Below are 15,391 nucleotides of genomic sequence, written 5' to 3'. Positions count from 1 at the left end.
TTGTTAGGAGTAAATAATAGTTTTTTTTATTATTTGTATTTATATGAGTGATGCTTATATCTACGAATTGCTTATAACCAGTGACCAGTTGCGTAGCTTTCGCAACATTTTCGTTGTAAGTCAAGTTCATTTATTGTTACTAGATGTCGGGAAAGCAATGAAACCGGTCACTGGTTTTTACGATTTTTTATTTAAGATTACTATTCTTTTACATGTATAATTATTTTTTTTAAATAATTTTTTTCATCTCTTCCTCTTTTTGAAAACTGCTATTTTCTTAAATTTACCTTTCTTTTGTACAGGTAAATATGTATTTATAGTTGTTACAGATGTAATATTACTTTTTTGTATTAAAATACTGTTAACCATTGTATACTTTTCTCGATGTTTTTGTAATATGCTATTTTTGGTTGAATTTTTTTCCACTGGTTTTATTGTTAATATGTAAAAGGTTCATGGAACCGTAAATAAATAAATAAATATTTTGTTTAAATAATGGACAAAAACATTTATTAAAAAAAAACTGTTTTCACATAGCGGTATTTCATAGTCTTCGAACGCACCCGGAGTCATTTATTTATAATTCTATTATATGTTTTTATAGTTCTTATTATTCTGCCAAATATTTTTTTATTTTCCGACCATTTCCTGAGCGTCGTTAAAATTTTATGCTACAAAAAAGGGGAATCGAGTTATGGTAAAGTAGAATTTGAACCTCGGACCTTCGATCCGTGAGTCCGCAACACTACTACGGGGCGCCAACCTGGTTAAAACCAATATTTAAATAACAAAGAGTCTTGATTATTCGTAAAATAAAATTTTACAACAGAATCAATAGAACCTATGACAATAATGTTGAACCTACCAAACTTAAAATGTTTAAAATATGTGTTGAATACCAAATTTAAATAAAAGAAAAGTTTTAAGAAAAAGCAATACTTATCAAAATATATTTTTAACATAATATTATGTTTTGTTGGTCGTTTTCAAAACTTTTTACCAGAATTATTAATATATTTAGAATATTTTATTATATTTAGAATATTTTAATAATGTGATTATTTTCGTAATGTTTTTTTCTTTTAATGTCGATTATTATCTTAAAAACGGCTACTGATATGATGTATTACCACTGTTTAATATATCACTTTTGAGTTAAATACTACGCGATACAATGTTTTTGAGTCGTGAGTCTGCAAATAGAAGATTATTGGAGTAGGTTACCTTGCAAAGTATCTTGAAAGTAAATCCGGGAACTTGATCCTTTAATTACATTAATATACTTGTCACGACCAAGTGACAGAGCTCGACCACAGATTTTATCGCAGAAATTTTAATTAATTGGTCTGATTTATAAAAGCATTTAATCAAAAAATATAATGGCAATAGCATTATAAGCTACCTATACGTTGTAGGCGGAAGTGTTAACAAAGGTAAAATAAGCGACATTTTTCCTTACCTTTCAACCAAACGCGATCAGCATTGTCGCCTACGCACAATCTGAAAGAAAAAAAAAGAATCAATCGAATTGCAATGTTACATTTTGATAACAAATCAAATCAATTTATATAAATGGAATGATTTATCAGAGTATGCTGTGCAAAATTTTAATAAACTCTCATCATAATACGCTTATGATACATATGGCTTATGATACATAAACATTGAATATTTCACACAAATCATGTAATAATAAAAAATTACAATAATCCCCCCAATTCACTAAAAACTATCAAAACTAATTTATCAGTAAATAAACTCAAAGTCAATTAAAAGAAATTCAAAGAAAACCTGAGTAAAAACCGCATTCTATTTTAATTAGCATTAGTGTATTATTATTTCCTGTTTTTCTTTTTATTTTGTATAATTTAAATTATTTTCTCTTGTATTCGAAATTATATAACTTTAAACTATTAAATAAATATAACAGTGTGTGTGATTCTCTGAGAATAAGACCTAGATTCTGTTTTGAAAAGTAACAGCTATAACATTTAACAATTAGTAAAGATTGTGTAGAAAAATAAAAACTTGTATTAATTATGTAATTTTATTAATCAATAAAAAATATAAAAATAAGAAAATTAAAACATTGTTCATATTAATATGTACCAACATAACTACACAAAAAAATCAATTACATGCGCAACATAAATACCTGTTACATTATGTATTCGTAAGTTCAAATTATTATAAACCCATGCTTTTGTCATATTATATTAAAGCTACCTTTTTTCTATTGCTTAACTTCACACTCATTTGATCAGATTTTTCCCACTTTACTCGGTAAACCTACCCTTGAGGGTTTGTAAAAAGTTGTAATTGAATAAAAAATATTTTTAAAAAAAAATATTTACTGGCGAGACTCTAGCATTATAAACATAAAAGCAGTTTTAATAAATATGAAAGGGCTTGTTATTCCAAAATTTATTATATGTACCACTATTTATTTATTATTTTTGTCAGCCTCATGGTGTAATGGTCAGCGCGCTTGCCTACCATGCAAGAGGTCGTGAGTTCGATTTCCGACAGGTTGATTTGGAATATTTCTTTAAAGGGGTGTTTTCACACTAGAATATTTTATAGTCCCTGGATTGGTCCTTGAAGCGTAAGACTTATCATGTTACCTTCATGTAACAAAATAATGATCAAGATACGCTGCGATTGGTTTACGAATGCACCATTTGGTGCGGAAAGGGAATGATGATGATAATTATTTACGATTTTTATTATGAACGTCAATTTTTATATACTTTTATGGTAGGCACAAAGTCATAGTAGGCGGCTTCCATGGAGCAATGGTCAAGAGTCAGTTGTACCAAAAAAATTCATTAAAAAAAAGTTTAATAGGTAATTTAAAATTAATAAAATGGATTGCTTGAAAATTACAAGATAACGGTTTTGCCGATTTCGACAATAACAAACAACTTTTGATCATTTTTTTTGTAGAACAAGTGACCCTTGAACATTTGTCTCACGCACGGAAGGTTTCGCGGTAAAAAAAAAGTTTTTTAGCCAATGTATCTATGTAATAACTATATTTATATGATTATACTTTTACATTGTTTGTATTCTTTTTTTTATACAGAATAATGTTTCCTCACTGGGGTGTCCCGTGCCGAGAGAAACATTTCACAAAATGTGAAACATGCCTAAGATTAGCTATTTAACAAAGTTAACATAATAATAACAACAAAAAAAAACGTTATTCATCCAATTAACCTAATTATAATTAACATAATAAACAATAAAAATATTCCTAAAAAAATAACCAATTTATAAAGACCAATTAAAAAAATTTCATAACAGTGCACACATTTTACCTATTTGGCTTGATCCACTCATTGATCCGTGCGCAACCCACTTCCACTATTCATTTTTTAATAGCAATTTTATATTGTGAGAACTTACTAATTGTCCTTATGGATAATGGAAGTAGATTGTAGATTTTAACCGAGTAGTAGGTCAATCTTCTTTGACCGAAGGTTGTATTTATTTTTTTATTTTTTTGCAGCATCAGGGAAGAGTATCTACTAACTCTTGTATTAGTAAATGAGAATATTGATAAACTTATTTGCAACGATTTTGACCTACCTACTCAAAAAACGGTCAAAACCAATGTACCTGTACATGTACACTCCTCTTCTTCCTCTTTTCTGTGTTTCCCATTTACTTTAAGTCAGTCTTCTTAGTTTTTTTCCAGATTTACCGTTGATGATGCATGTGAGGAAAATGATTGGTCTGTTGAACAGCCTACCGAGAAAGATTAATCTTTTTCATTCTGGGAAAACCAATTTTAGTATTTTCCTCTCAAACTATGTAAAATAATGTGTATTAGTGACTTATAATTCTTTAACATATTACAACAGAGATTATGAATTATATAGAAGTCTAGACATGTACAGGGCTAATGACCTGTCATTGGCTGGTTTAAGTGGCCATTTTCCACACTGTGTAACATTCACTATTCCGCCCATATTTGAACATCTATATTCCTTCAGCTCTTTCATCTGTTTATGTTTGTGAAGTTAAAGAGCTGAAACCTTTATTTATGCAGATGAGATTCATCTAATTTAATTATTTCACCTACATAGTAGGCAACGCCAGAAAATTTTATTTTTTCAATTTCTATACTTCTTCATGGACCAGGTTGATTAATCAACAATATTTTGATTTTTTCCAATTTTTTAGCGATTATGATGAGCATTGGTTTTTATGTTCCTGATAATTACCAAAGACAGCGTCAGCGTAGATTGTTTCATATTCCAATATACAGGACCAACCTGCCGACGGAAAGGAAAATTGATCTGTTTCATATATCCGAAGGGGTTTTCCAGAGCAGGATTCTCCTACTACTTTGACATAAGTCTATTTCATGTTTTTTTTTCTTTTTTTAAAATTTGTGCGCATTGAATGTATGTTTGTAATGTAAATGTTATATTTAAATAAATGACTTGAATTGAATAAATTAATTGAATTGAATTTCCTAGATTTTCTAGTGCTTGTACAGTGTCTTACGTATGAACTGAATTAATAAACATATTTTAAATACAAGCAGGCGTGTTATACCTAGAAGCTATTTTCTCTGAATAAAATGGTTTGTTTTGTAATTCTGCGATAAAGTATAAAATGTATGTTCCTTAATCATCTTACGAAAAAAAAAATTGAGTCGTACAAATTCCAAATAATTCACACCGTTTGATGTGTTACTATTTCCGACATAGCCGAGAGACAGGCGAATTTAACAAAAAATTGAAAACAGCTTCGTGCATTATTCATTGCATCGTCTATACACTTTACTCAAAAGGTTCACAAAATGGCCGCGATATAGACTTTTTACATCGTTGCATAAATTAAAGTTTGCCTTTTCAAACAATGACGTGTTGGAAAATGCCGGAACATGAAAAGATTTCACCACACGAGGTCACAGCGCCCGTGAATAGAAAAATCGTACTTCTTTACATACTTTGTAGTTCAAATCAGAATATGCGTTTTTTTAAGGCATTTACGTACAAACAATCCAAGAATATTTTAATTAAATTCAATGCCGTTTTTTCTTTTTTGCATAAAATATCATATGATGTAAACAAATTTTTATTTTTGCATCACAAAAGGCTAGGAGGCCCAATTACAGTTGAACGTAGTTATGCAGAAAGCTGCTAGTCCACTATTAAAAAAATAAATATATATATTGATGTTATCGGGTGGAGTAAGATCAATTGTATGTACTGCTAATCTGTAAAAAAACTGTATTAATCACCTTCTGAAAATGGTGTCGATCACAAAAACGGCATTTCTCAATCAAAAACACCCACAACGCTAGAAAAATCTAACGGTACTTTAAAAATCATTAAAACTGCTCAAATACATAGTAAGATTGTTGTTTGTAATATTAAAAAAAACAATGCATTCATTGTTTATAATTTAAGTCAAAAACATTGTAACTGTTGTGTATATTTTATTATTCACTCTTTTCACAAAAGTGCTATTATCTCAGTTTCACTTTTTTATGGCTGACTGCTTTCTGTATAACGTTCAGTTGTGAATTATGGCACAGAACGCCCAGGCTTCAAAAAAATTATACTATTATTTTTTGTGTTCTCGCCGGGAATTGAATCCGGAACCTTCGGCGGGTGAGTCAAGTGTCTTAACGCATTACACCACGGAGACCGCCAAGAGGATATGCAGAGACAAAGCGATTTTATGAAAAATGATTTGGATATAGTTTTTCTGTCAGATGCCTTTCCAAATACTGTGTGAAAAAGACAACTGCACATCGGACTGATTTCATGCCTCATTAACATTGACTATGGTAATGCGTTATTTTTTTTAATTAAAACTAATTTCTGAGCACCCGATGACAAACTATTATTCAATAGTTTATAGGGACAAAATATGTTTTAATACCTAGTTTTCTTTTTATAATGTATTAATATTGTAAGAATATGTATTTTATTGAATAAAGATTCCATAAAATAAAATTGATGTTTGGATTTTCCGTTTTCCCTAACCTAAAACTCAGCTGATTTGGATTTTTTTTAAAGGAAGAGTGTTTAGAAGAAAGTTTTTGTATCGACGCGTTTTGTTTTTTACCGTCTATATTTGTCGTTTATTTGTATACTGTCGTTCAAATACGGCAGATATAATTAGGCTCTCAAAGGATTTTTGGATGGTGCTAGCTCCTACAAAAGAAGTAAATTTTAAAAAACAATCGAAAAACACAACGGTTGATAACCTATAAAATGACGAAAAATAAAATCTTTCTTGTGCCATAATCCAGGGAGAAAATACATGAATACGTTTGTATGAAGAAAAGTCAGACCACGCATTCTCTTTATACGTATTTAAGTTTTTATTAAATTAAGATTACATGGGCACACATAAGCAGGAAAAAAAAGAATAATGGAAATTAAAGACAAGTGATACTTAAATTCACGAATTTAGAATAATTAGTGACTGGTTTCATCGCTTCCGCGACATCTTCGAAACAAGTGTTATAAAATAAATATAAGAGTTTACATGAGGTTATTTTAATGAGTTATTTTTAATACATTATATACTGTTTTTGCTCGTTCGATTTTTTTTCCAGTATATTTACCTGAGAATAGCTACTGAGTCAATGAGGAACTTCAGCCCTACGGGAAATTGGATACAAAAAATGTTTTCTTACGCGGGGTAAAAATTAGAGCATTAAATTGTACTCCAAAGTTTCTTGAAAATGTACAGAAAAAATAATAAAAAGTACTTTGATAAAAACGCACTACTTTAAATGACGTCACTGGTTCATGTGAATCAACCTATGATCTGAGAGCTATGGAAGATTTCCGGTCTGCTTGTCGCTTCTGGACCAATAGGAAGAACTGAATGAGAATAAGCGGAAATGAACCTCTGACGTTACACGCGGAGTTATTTCAGAAATACAAAACTTTGAAAAATCGTAGCGCCGATAATACGATATATAAAATTTTTTTAAAAAAATTATTGACTTAGTTTAACAGTCTATTAACAAATGAAAAATTCAAAAAAAAACACTGAACTTCCTCATTCTGATTACTTTTCACACCCAAAACTGTATTATTTATCCGCCTGGACACATTCACATTAAGACGAGGCAAGATACAATAAATTGTAGTCCAACTTACAACCTTACACTTGAAAACTGCAATAAAAAGTGGTTTATTTAATACCGCATTTTACCGCACCATTATGGGAAGAAACGAGAGGAGAGTCCGCGTCCGGCGTTTCAATAAATAATCGATGGTCGCCTTAATGAAATCTGTAATGTTCACGTGCCTTCTCGTACTATGGGCCTGTTTCATACGTTTAAAAAATCCATAAAGCACGATAAAATAACATACGGTTTTTTTAACTAAACGCCACAAAATACAGTTTGTTATTTCCTAGAAAAAAAAAATACTTTGCCATTGGTTTACTATTTTTTTATGACAGTAAACTCGTAAAAATTAAAACCTGTTTTCGATGTTATTATTTTTATTCTACCACCCTTTTTACATTGTATTATTTAAAAAACATTAAACTGTATTATCCTTTAACTTTTACTAATTATATAAAAAAAGTTTTTTTTTCAAACTTGAGGAAAAATTGCTTTTGATTTACTGTAGTTTCCCCATACAAAATTTGATGTTGTACCATAAAAGTACTTAGGGTAAAAACAAATGTATCTCAATTTTCAGCCTTTAAAAAAGTGAAAACTGAAAAGAAAATATTAAAGCTAATAACTCATAAAAAATAATGAACGTTTGAAAACAAATTTACTTAAAAGCCTGTCTACTTTAAATACCCGATGTTTAAAGCTTAGAATATCACTATTTTGTCTTATGTAAAGTTATGTTTTTGTACTTTCTGTGGGTTATTTTTTTTGTATTATAATTATCTATCTATATAACAATTCTACTAAAACGCGAAAATTGGAGGCCCATCTGATGTTGCTGTTTTACACGAATAATGCAAGAAATCCATTTTTGCCGTTAATGTTATTTAAATAAATAAATAAAATTTCTTCCAGTATTAGCTTTTATTTGTTGAATCCCGGCTTATTGCTCTCTCTCTGTCATTTGACGCCATTAAGTTAAAGTGACGATGATACAAATCAACAAGTCAAAAAGTTTGAAAGTCGTTCAAATTTTCTTGCGATATGTGTTGACCCTTTTTTGTAATGTACAATGTTTTTTTTTTTAATTCATGAACCTACATATTTACCCACGCAAGTATTTACTGTCCGATATCTTTATTAAGATTATCTCTCTTTGGCGAAAAATCAAATGGGTCACGAGAATATTATCATTTTAAGCTTTATTTATTATTTATTTCTAGAAACCTAGAAAGGTCCAGATTCTGTCACGAGTTTAAAATACGACATGAACAATCATACAAAGATCATAATAAATCAACATTTTTAAAAACTTTTATAAAACAGTATCAATCCACCCTATGTTTTTTTTATCGTTTTGTGTGGATTTTATCTCCTGTGTGAAATAGTTAATTCGTGTGGTATTGGCCTATGTCGCCTTCCCCCACTTCTACGCACGCATTCGTATACATGGTGGGCTGGTAATGCGTGACTTATTAAAAAATACGTTAAGCATTATTAAATCGTTTTAAACATCAACCAAACTACCTACATTCCACTGGAATATTAGATAGAAATACTTTTGTGTCTAGTATATGCGTATCACATCGTTATTTCAAGCACTTGTTTCCTTAAAATTCAAACCGCTATAGCCAAAAATCAAGTGTTGTAGATTGCATTTTGTAAATCAACACTAAGACAGAGATATGCAAATGTTCTTCCACTAAATTTTTTAAATCCTACTCTAAAGACATGACAGAAAATAATAATAAGCCTCTCAATAATTTAAAATGGGCCACAATTATAAATGTCAAATATTTTTTTTTCCCGTAAACTTTTTTATGTTTTCTTATGTTTTCCTATTTTATTTATGTACTTGAATTTTATAATTTTTTGCTATGCATTTATTTTTCATTTTTTCTATTTCTTTTTTACCACTTACTATTTTTTAAAAAAACTGAATATTACTTACCATTTTTATTTTATATGTCTCTTTTTTAAATATTTATGTGCATCTACACAATAGATTTCATTACGTTTTCTAGATTTTGTATACTTACGCACAGGCAATGCTTTTATGAGATTTTTTGTTTTAATAAATATAGTGGGATATTTAATAAAAAATTGTACCAAATGTAAACAAAAAAAATATCTACATGAACAAATGACACGCTGTTGTTCGGAAAGTATAAAGAGCAATGAAACCTCAAGTGTAAGAAGACTGATCACCTTAACTTAATTCAACAAATGATCTTAACACACTCTATATGCTGTACTAATACAGTGCCCTGAACACCATTTGTTGCGGAAAGGAGAATACTGACAAATTAACTACAGATAAAATGAGTTAATAACTTCCAAAAATCTCCACATACTCATTTGAAAAAAAGCTTAATGCACTGATAGCAATTTTGTCAGATATCGTATTTAAAAAATGTATATACTATGGGAATAAACATTTTTACTTCGTGATTGATTATACTACAAAATGTTTCATTAACTACGTGGCTTCCAAGATTTATTCACTTTACATATTTAATTCTAATACTAATTTATTCTTCCTCAATTGGTCGATTTTTAACGATTTCGTAAGACCCATAATAAGCTGGTAGTCCGGTTTTATTTAAGTGATATAATTTCTCTGCATTCATACTGTTTCCTAATTAACATGTATCAACAATTTGAGATCGAACAATTTAATTTATACTTTTAATTGGAAGCAATCATTCTCACCGTAAACGTAATACTTTATTTACGTGTGAACACGAAAAAAAATCATTTCTCTTAATCAAATGATTACTCGTTGTAATAAATAAGCACTGATTAACGTCTTATGTATGGGTATTCTGTTTAATATTTATATTTCGTTTAATATTTGTAATATTTATAGTTGTTGTTTATAAAAATATTTTTAATTTCAGATTCAGTGCTGTAGAACAGCGTTTATTTGATATTTCAAATAAACGCTGTTCTACAGCACACAAACCCACTAAGTCTAAAGACTTTTCGGTGGGACACATTTTTTTATGTCTAAAAGCTTTTTAAATTAAACACTAGATTTAAACCTCTAAGGATTTTCAGGCGTTTCATCAAAGGCGGAGAATATACGAGTATTTCAATAGAAATATGATAATAAGAAAACTTTGTTAGAAAGAAAAAGAGGAAGGCAATACTATGTATTCCGCATCTCGATTTAACAAAAGTTTTATTTATTTCTGTGTTCAGGCAGATAGAAGAATGCAGTTATTTGTGTGAAATAGAACCAAAGATTAGTCCCCCTTCTTGTGTTGTTGTTGGCGTGTTTGCCTACTAGAAGGAGAGAGAAAGAAGAACCAAAAAAAAGGAATAAAATATGTATTTAAATAAGCAATACAATGCATAAAACTGATCACGTTACCTTTATTTAACAGATAATTTAAATTCGCTGCATTTGGTTTACAAATTTAGAGCCCTTTTCACCATTGAGTGCGAAAATGGGAGTAATGACAATGATCTGTCCATATATTTGAAAACAATAATATATTATAAACAATGCAATAATAAACACATTCAATATTAAACAGTATTGGGCCAGTGATTCTATAATATAACTGTCAACAGCATGCAAATTACAAAATTTAAGCGCCAAAAAACACGAATCGAAATTTTAAATAAGTAAATACAAAAATAACACTTTATTTTTTTTAAACATTCAAGGTGTTTTTTCTTCAATTAAAAATTAAAAAAACATTTTTTTTGGCCACAAAGATTGTTTAAAAAATACAAAAAACTTCTTGATGTTTAGACGAAGTAATATTTTTAAATACAAATTGAATAAAATTATAGATCGTAATGAGGTTAAGACTGGATTACCGTACGTTAGATATTCGGAGAAAAATATTGTACTCGTAAAATTGTAATGTTTTATAGAAGATTAAGTTTTTAGGTAAAGAAAGTATTATTATATTACGGTAAATGTTTTTAAATTATTTTTCTCCAATAGTTTAATTTTACCTCAGCATATAAATCTATAATTATGATATTATTTTATTAAATGTTTGTATAAAGTAAAAAATAGTACTTGAATTATATTGCAAGTTTGATTCTCTTTCTAAAAACCAGTATGTGTGTTTTGTAAATATCTGAATTGATAAAAAAACTGTCACATAAAATAAGTTACATTTTTACTATGTGTTAAAAACCGTACTTCAGTTTAGTCGTCTTGGATGTTGATATTCATAGTAAATAAATAAATTAATAAAATGGTAAAGTACCTACTTGTGTATAGGTTTAAGAAAAAAAGTAGAAATGTACGAGTTTCAGTCACAACCATCTCCCATATTTTAGTTATTTGAATTCGAGAAAGAAAAAAAAAAGCTTACTTGGCATCTTTTTACCCTTTAAAACTCATAATAAGATAAATATCTCATTTGCACTCATAGTTATTAAAGTGTTCTGAATTTAAAACATTTTTAATTCATTATTTTCTCATTTAAAGTACGCAATATACATTACTTTTTTCGAATGAAAACGTAAAAGAAACAATTTTTTTGAGTAAAGTCTTTGCTATTGTAAACATAAATCCTTCTTATTTTTCTTTATCGCTTGAACAGTTTTATGTCCATAACTATAGTTGTTACTCTTATATAAACTAGATTCATATCCACAAAATGAATATGTCAGTCATATTTCAAAAATAATGTGACAACATGTCGCTTTCCTCAAATGACACTTTTCTTTCCGGAACAAAATCTTCATATTATATTTTTATATCTAGCCCATTACTTCCTTGAATACATAAACAAACCGCAATAAAATGGGTAGGTGCGAGTATATTATCACTATCAGCATTGTATAGAGTATATAATATTGACTACAAACAATAATACGTAATATTTATCTTTCGTTTGTTTGCCGTTAATTAGTAATTAAATATTATAAAAGATGTCCGTTTTTTATTATTTAAATAAAACACGAGTGATACTTTAATCCACAAATTTGCAATATCCAGTGACCGGTTTCATCGCTTTCGCGACATCTTCGAGACTGGTATCTTTATTAAAGAGTTAAATGTATTTATACAAAACAGAGGTAAGGATAGATAATTCAAAGTTACATGTAAGTAAATTAAATAAAGTTATTTTTATCTTAAGGATCATTATCAAAAATTTTTCATTGTTGACTAAAAAAAAACTAATTTATTTATTGTTTATCATTTGTTAGAGTCAAAAACATTCCAACTGTTGTGTAGATTTGTATATTCACCCCCTTCACAAAAGTACTTTTATCTCATTCACAAATTACAACAGGGATGGAGAATACCTTAAATAAGGGAATATGGAAGTCAAGGCATTTACAGGCCATTTTGCCTATGTTTGAACGGTGAATGTTACACAGTGTGTAAAGTGGCCACTTAAACCAGCCAATGACAGGTCATAAGCCCTGTAAATGCCTTGACTTCCATATTCCCTTTTTTAAGGTATTCTCCATCCCTGTTTAATTTGTTAATCATAATGACCCCCGAGGGGGTGAAATCCAGTCTTTTGTCTATGAACATTTGGACAAACTCAAGTATTGTACTATTATCGCAGTTTCACTTTTCTATGGCTGGCTGCTTTCTACATAACTACGTTTAATTATTAAAAGATAACTAACTGGGAGCATAATACAATTTAATAACAACCTAATTGTTTTTGAACAGACGAATATACAGTCTAAAATATATACATGTACAGCTCATGGTCATGCCAATATTCTTATTATTAACAGTGGGAAGAGAGTTAAAAGAACATTAAGATTCAATCACTTTTATAATCTATATCGTGCACTACCGAGACGAAGCGTTAGCCTCGCATTACTCCCAGGTCAATAAAACAGCTGTCACCTCTTTAAACAATGACCTCGTCAATGTCGGTCAATGCTAAAAGATTAATTTCCAATTCAAAAAGCTTTAGCCCTTTCTATTCCCGAATCCAAATATTCCACGTAGTTCAATCACAAATAATTTATTTACTAAGCGCCATCTTACCAATTCAAATGAGCCTGAAGAACGGATTCGTTTTAAAATAGTCGTCTATCAGATTAATGAGATAAAATGAGCCAAATTATTTGCATATCTTTTTTTAATGTGTTTTACTGAATTTTAACTAGTGAAACTTTATTTATTACTTTACGTCTCTTAAAGTCAGTTTTCAGCATTATTTAGAACATAATTTTTGGCATTATGTGAATATACGCCTTTTCTTCATTTACATAAAAAAAATAGTACAACATTTTGAGTTTGTCTAAATGCTTGCAGACAAAAAACTGGATTTCACCCTCTAGGGAGTCATTAATATTTACAAATTACAACAGTGATGGAAAACATTTTATAGAAAGGAATATGGATGGTCAGATAAATCTCTTCACAACAAAGGTTTAGCTCTTCAACTTCCCAAAATCAACAGTTAGCAGAATTGAAGAAATATAAATGTTCAAACATGGCAAAATGGAGAATGTTGTCCAGTGTGTAAAGTGGCTACTTAAACTTACAGGTCATAAGCCCAGTAAATGCCTAGACTTCTATATTCCCTTCCCTAAACTGTTCTCAATCCCTGTTGTAACTTGTTAGTAAAATAGTAATTTACACAAAATATATTTATTTTAAATCATTGTGAGATTCTTTTAAAATCACATAAATGTAATATTATTTTGGTTGGAACCTCTTTTTTAAGTCATTTGACCATTCAATTTTCAACCTTTTGCTTGGCAATGTATCCTATAAGACACACGATCTTATTTTTCTCATGAACTAAAACACAAGTAAAAAGCATTCAGTTAAAAATGCTTAACCATATTTTTGATTCCGAACAGCATTATCACAATTCATTGTAAACTTTGATTAAAACGAACAAAAATTGGTTGCGACTCTTAGGCATTTTCAACCATCAAATGCGAAAAAAAATTTTTTTCGTTCTTTTAAGATAAGAGTTAAAAAAGACAGGCTTTACGAGTTCGATTCTCGCTAGTTGCTAGAAATAATCCAAGAAAGATTTTTTTCTCATTTTTTTTAAATTTTTAAATTTATTTATTTATGCATACATTTCATATTTTACAAAACGGCACAAAAAACACTCAGACAAATTTTGCTGGTACTAGAATTAGACTCTGAAGTATATGAACGGTCGGCAAGCCAGAAATATTAGTATGCCTAATGTTGCAATGGGTTCCTATACGGGCAAGATGCCTGTTTTAAGAAACCGATTTTTTGCAGCAAATATGGATATCGAATGAGAAATTTAAAAACAGTTATTGCTTAGAAAAGAAAAAAATATATATACTGTTTCCGTTAGTATAAAAACATTTATTTTTTTAATACATATTATATATATGTGTGTGTGTTATATTTATAAAATATAATAGATTTATAAATGATTCAATGGACTTGCATAATATTTAGATTACTATGGTCAATAAATTTTCTCAAGTCTCTTTAACTCTTTTTTTTAATGTTACACAGTGTGTAAAGTGGCCACGTAAACCAGCAATTAACAGGTCATAAGCTCTGTAGATGCCTAGACTTCTATATTACCTTTTCGTAAATGTTCTTCATCTCTGTTGTAATATGTTAATAAATTTTCTGATTCCTTACTTCTAATGCCTGTCAACTAAATCATAATTCTCTTTTTCAATACTGTTAGTTTATCAGATTTCCAAACAAACAGAATTGTTCTAGAAGTGGTGGTTTGTTTTCTTGGCCAACTTCCATATTATCTCCTTTTCACCTTCTAGCCTCTAAAATTTAGGAAATTTGTTGATGAAAAGATAAAAAATAACCAACGAAAAAAGCTTTAGAATGTCAAATACAATTATCATTTTAACGCGAGAATTCCACTTTATTTTTTTGCTAACTATGTCAAAAGTCATTTTTTTTTCACCATTTGAATTTTAGCTAAGTAACACTTTTTTGTATATATTTTTTATATTTATTGAAAACACAATAAATATAAAATTACAAAATTTCAATAAATTTGACTTATTTTATTCCAAATTAAAAACACATAAAAAATTAAATATTTTCAATCCATTAAACTCTCACAACTCATAGATCGAAGGTTCAAGGTTCGCATCCCGCTCTACCACAACTTGATTCAAATTTCCTAATAGTGAGTTATTTACAACTTGTTGAAAATGGTAACCCAAGTAAAAATAATTGAGTAAATCATAAAAATTCAATTGTATCTCTTTTCTAATTATAAAAAAAAACATTTTTGTTAAGTTTAAATAAAATAAAGTTATTTTGTCTCATAAAAATGGTTAATAAATAAAAAAAAATATGAACAACGT

The 15,391-nt window shown here is 29.0% G+C and overlaps 1 protein-coding gene across 1 annotated transcript in view; it reads right to left on the bottom strand.

Annotated features, from left to right (window-relative positions):
- RhoGEF64C (Rho guanine nucleotide exchange factor at 64C) overlaps positions 1 to 15,391 on the bottom strand; it is a 319,583-nt gene that overhangs the window by 147,560 nt on the left and 156,632 nt on the right. Inside the window, exon 2 of the mRNA XM_088230971.1 lies at positions 1,460 to 1,500. The gene's annotated coding sequence lies outside the window, so the exon portion shown is untranslated. The remainder of the gene's footprint in view (positions 1 to 1,459; positions 1,501 to 15,391) is intronic.

The sequence above is a fragment of the Micrasema longulum genome, unplaced genomic scaffold (genome assembly GCF_059751315.1).
Source record: "Micrasema longulum isolate JH-2025_06_02 unplaced genomic scaffold, ASM5975131v1 h1tg000835l, whole genome shotgun sequence".
Lineage (NCBI taxonomy): Eukaryota > Metazoa > Arthropoda > Insecta > Trichoptera > Brachycentridae > Micrasema > Micrasema longulum.
Note: the sequence above shows the minus strand (reverse complement) of the source record. Positions and strands in the feature narration are given on the sequence as shown.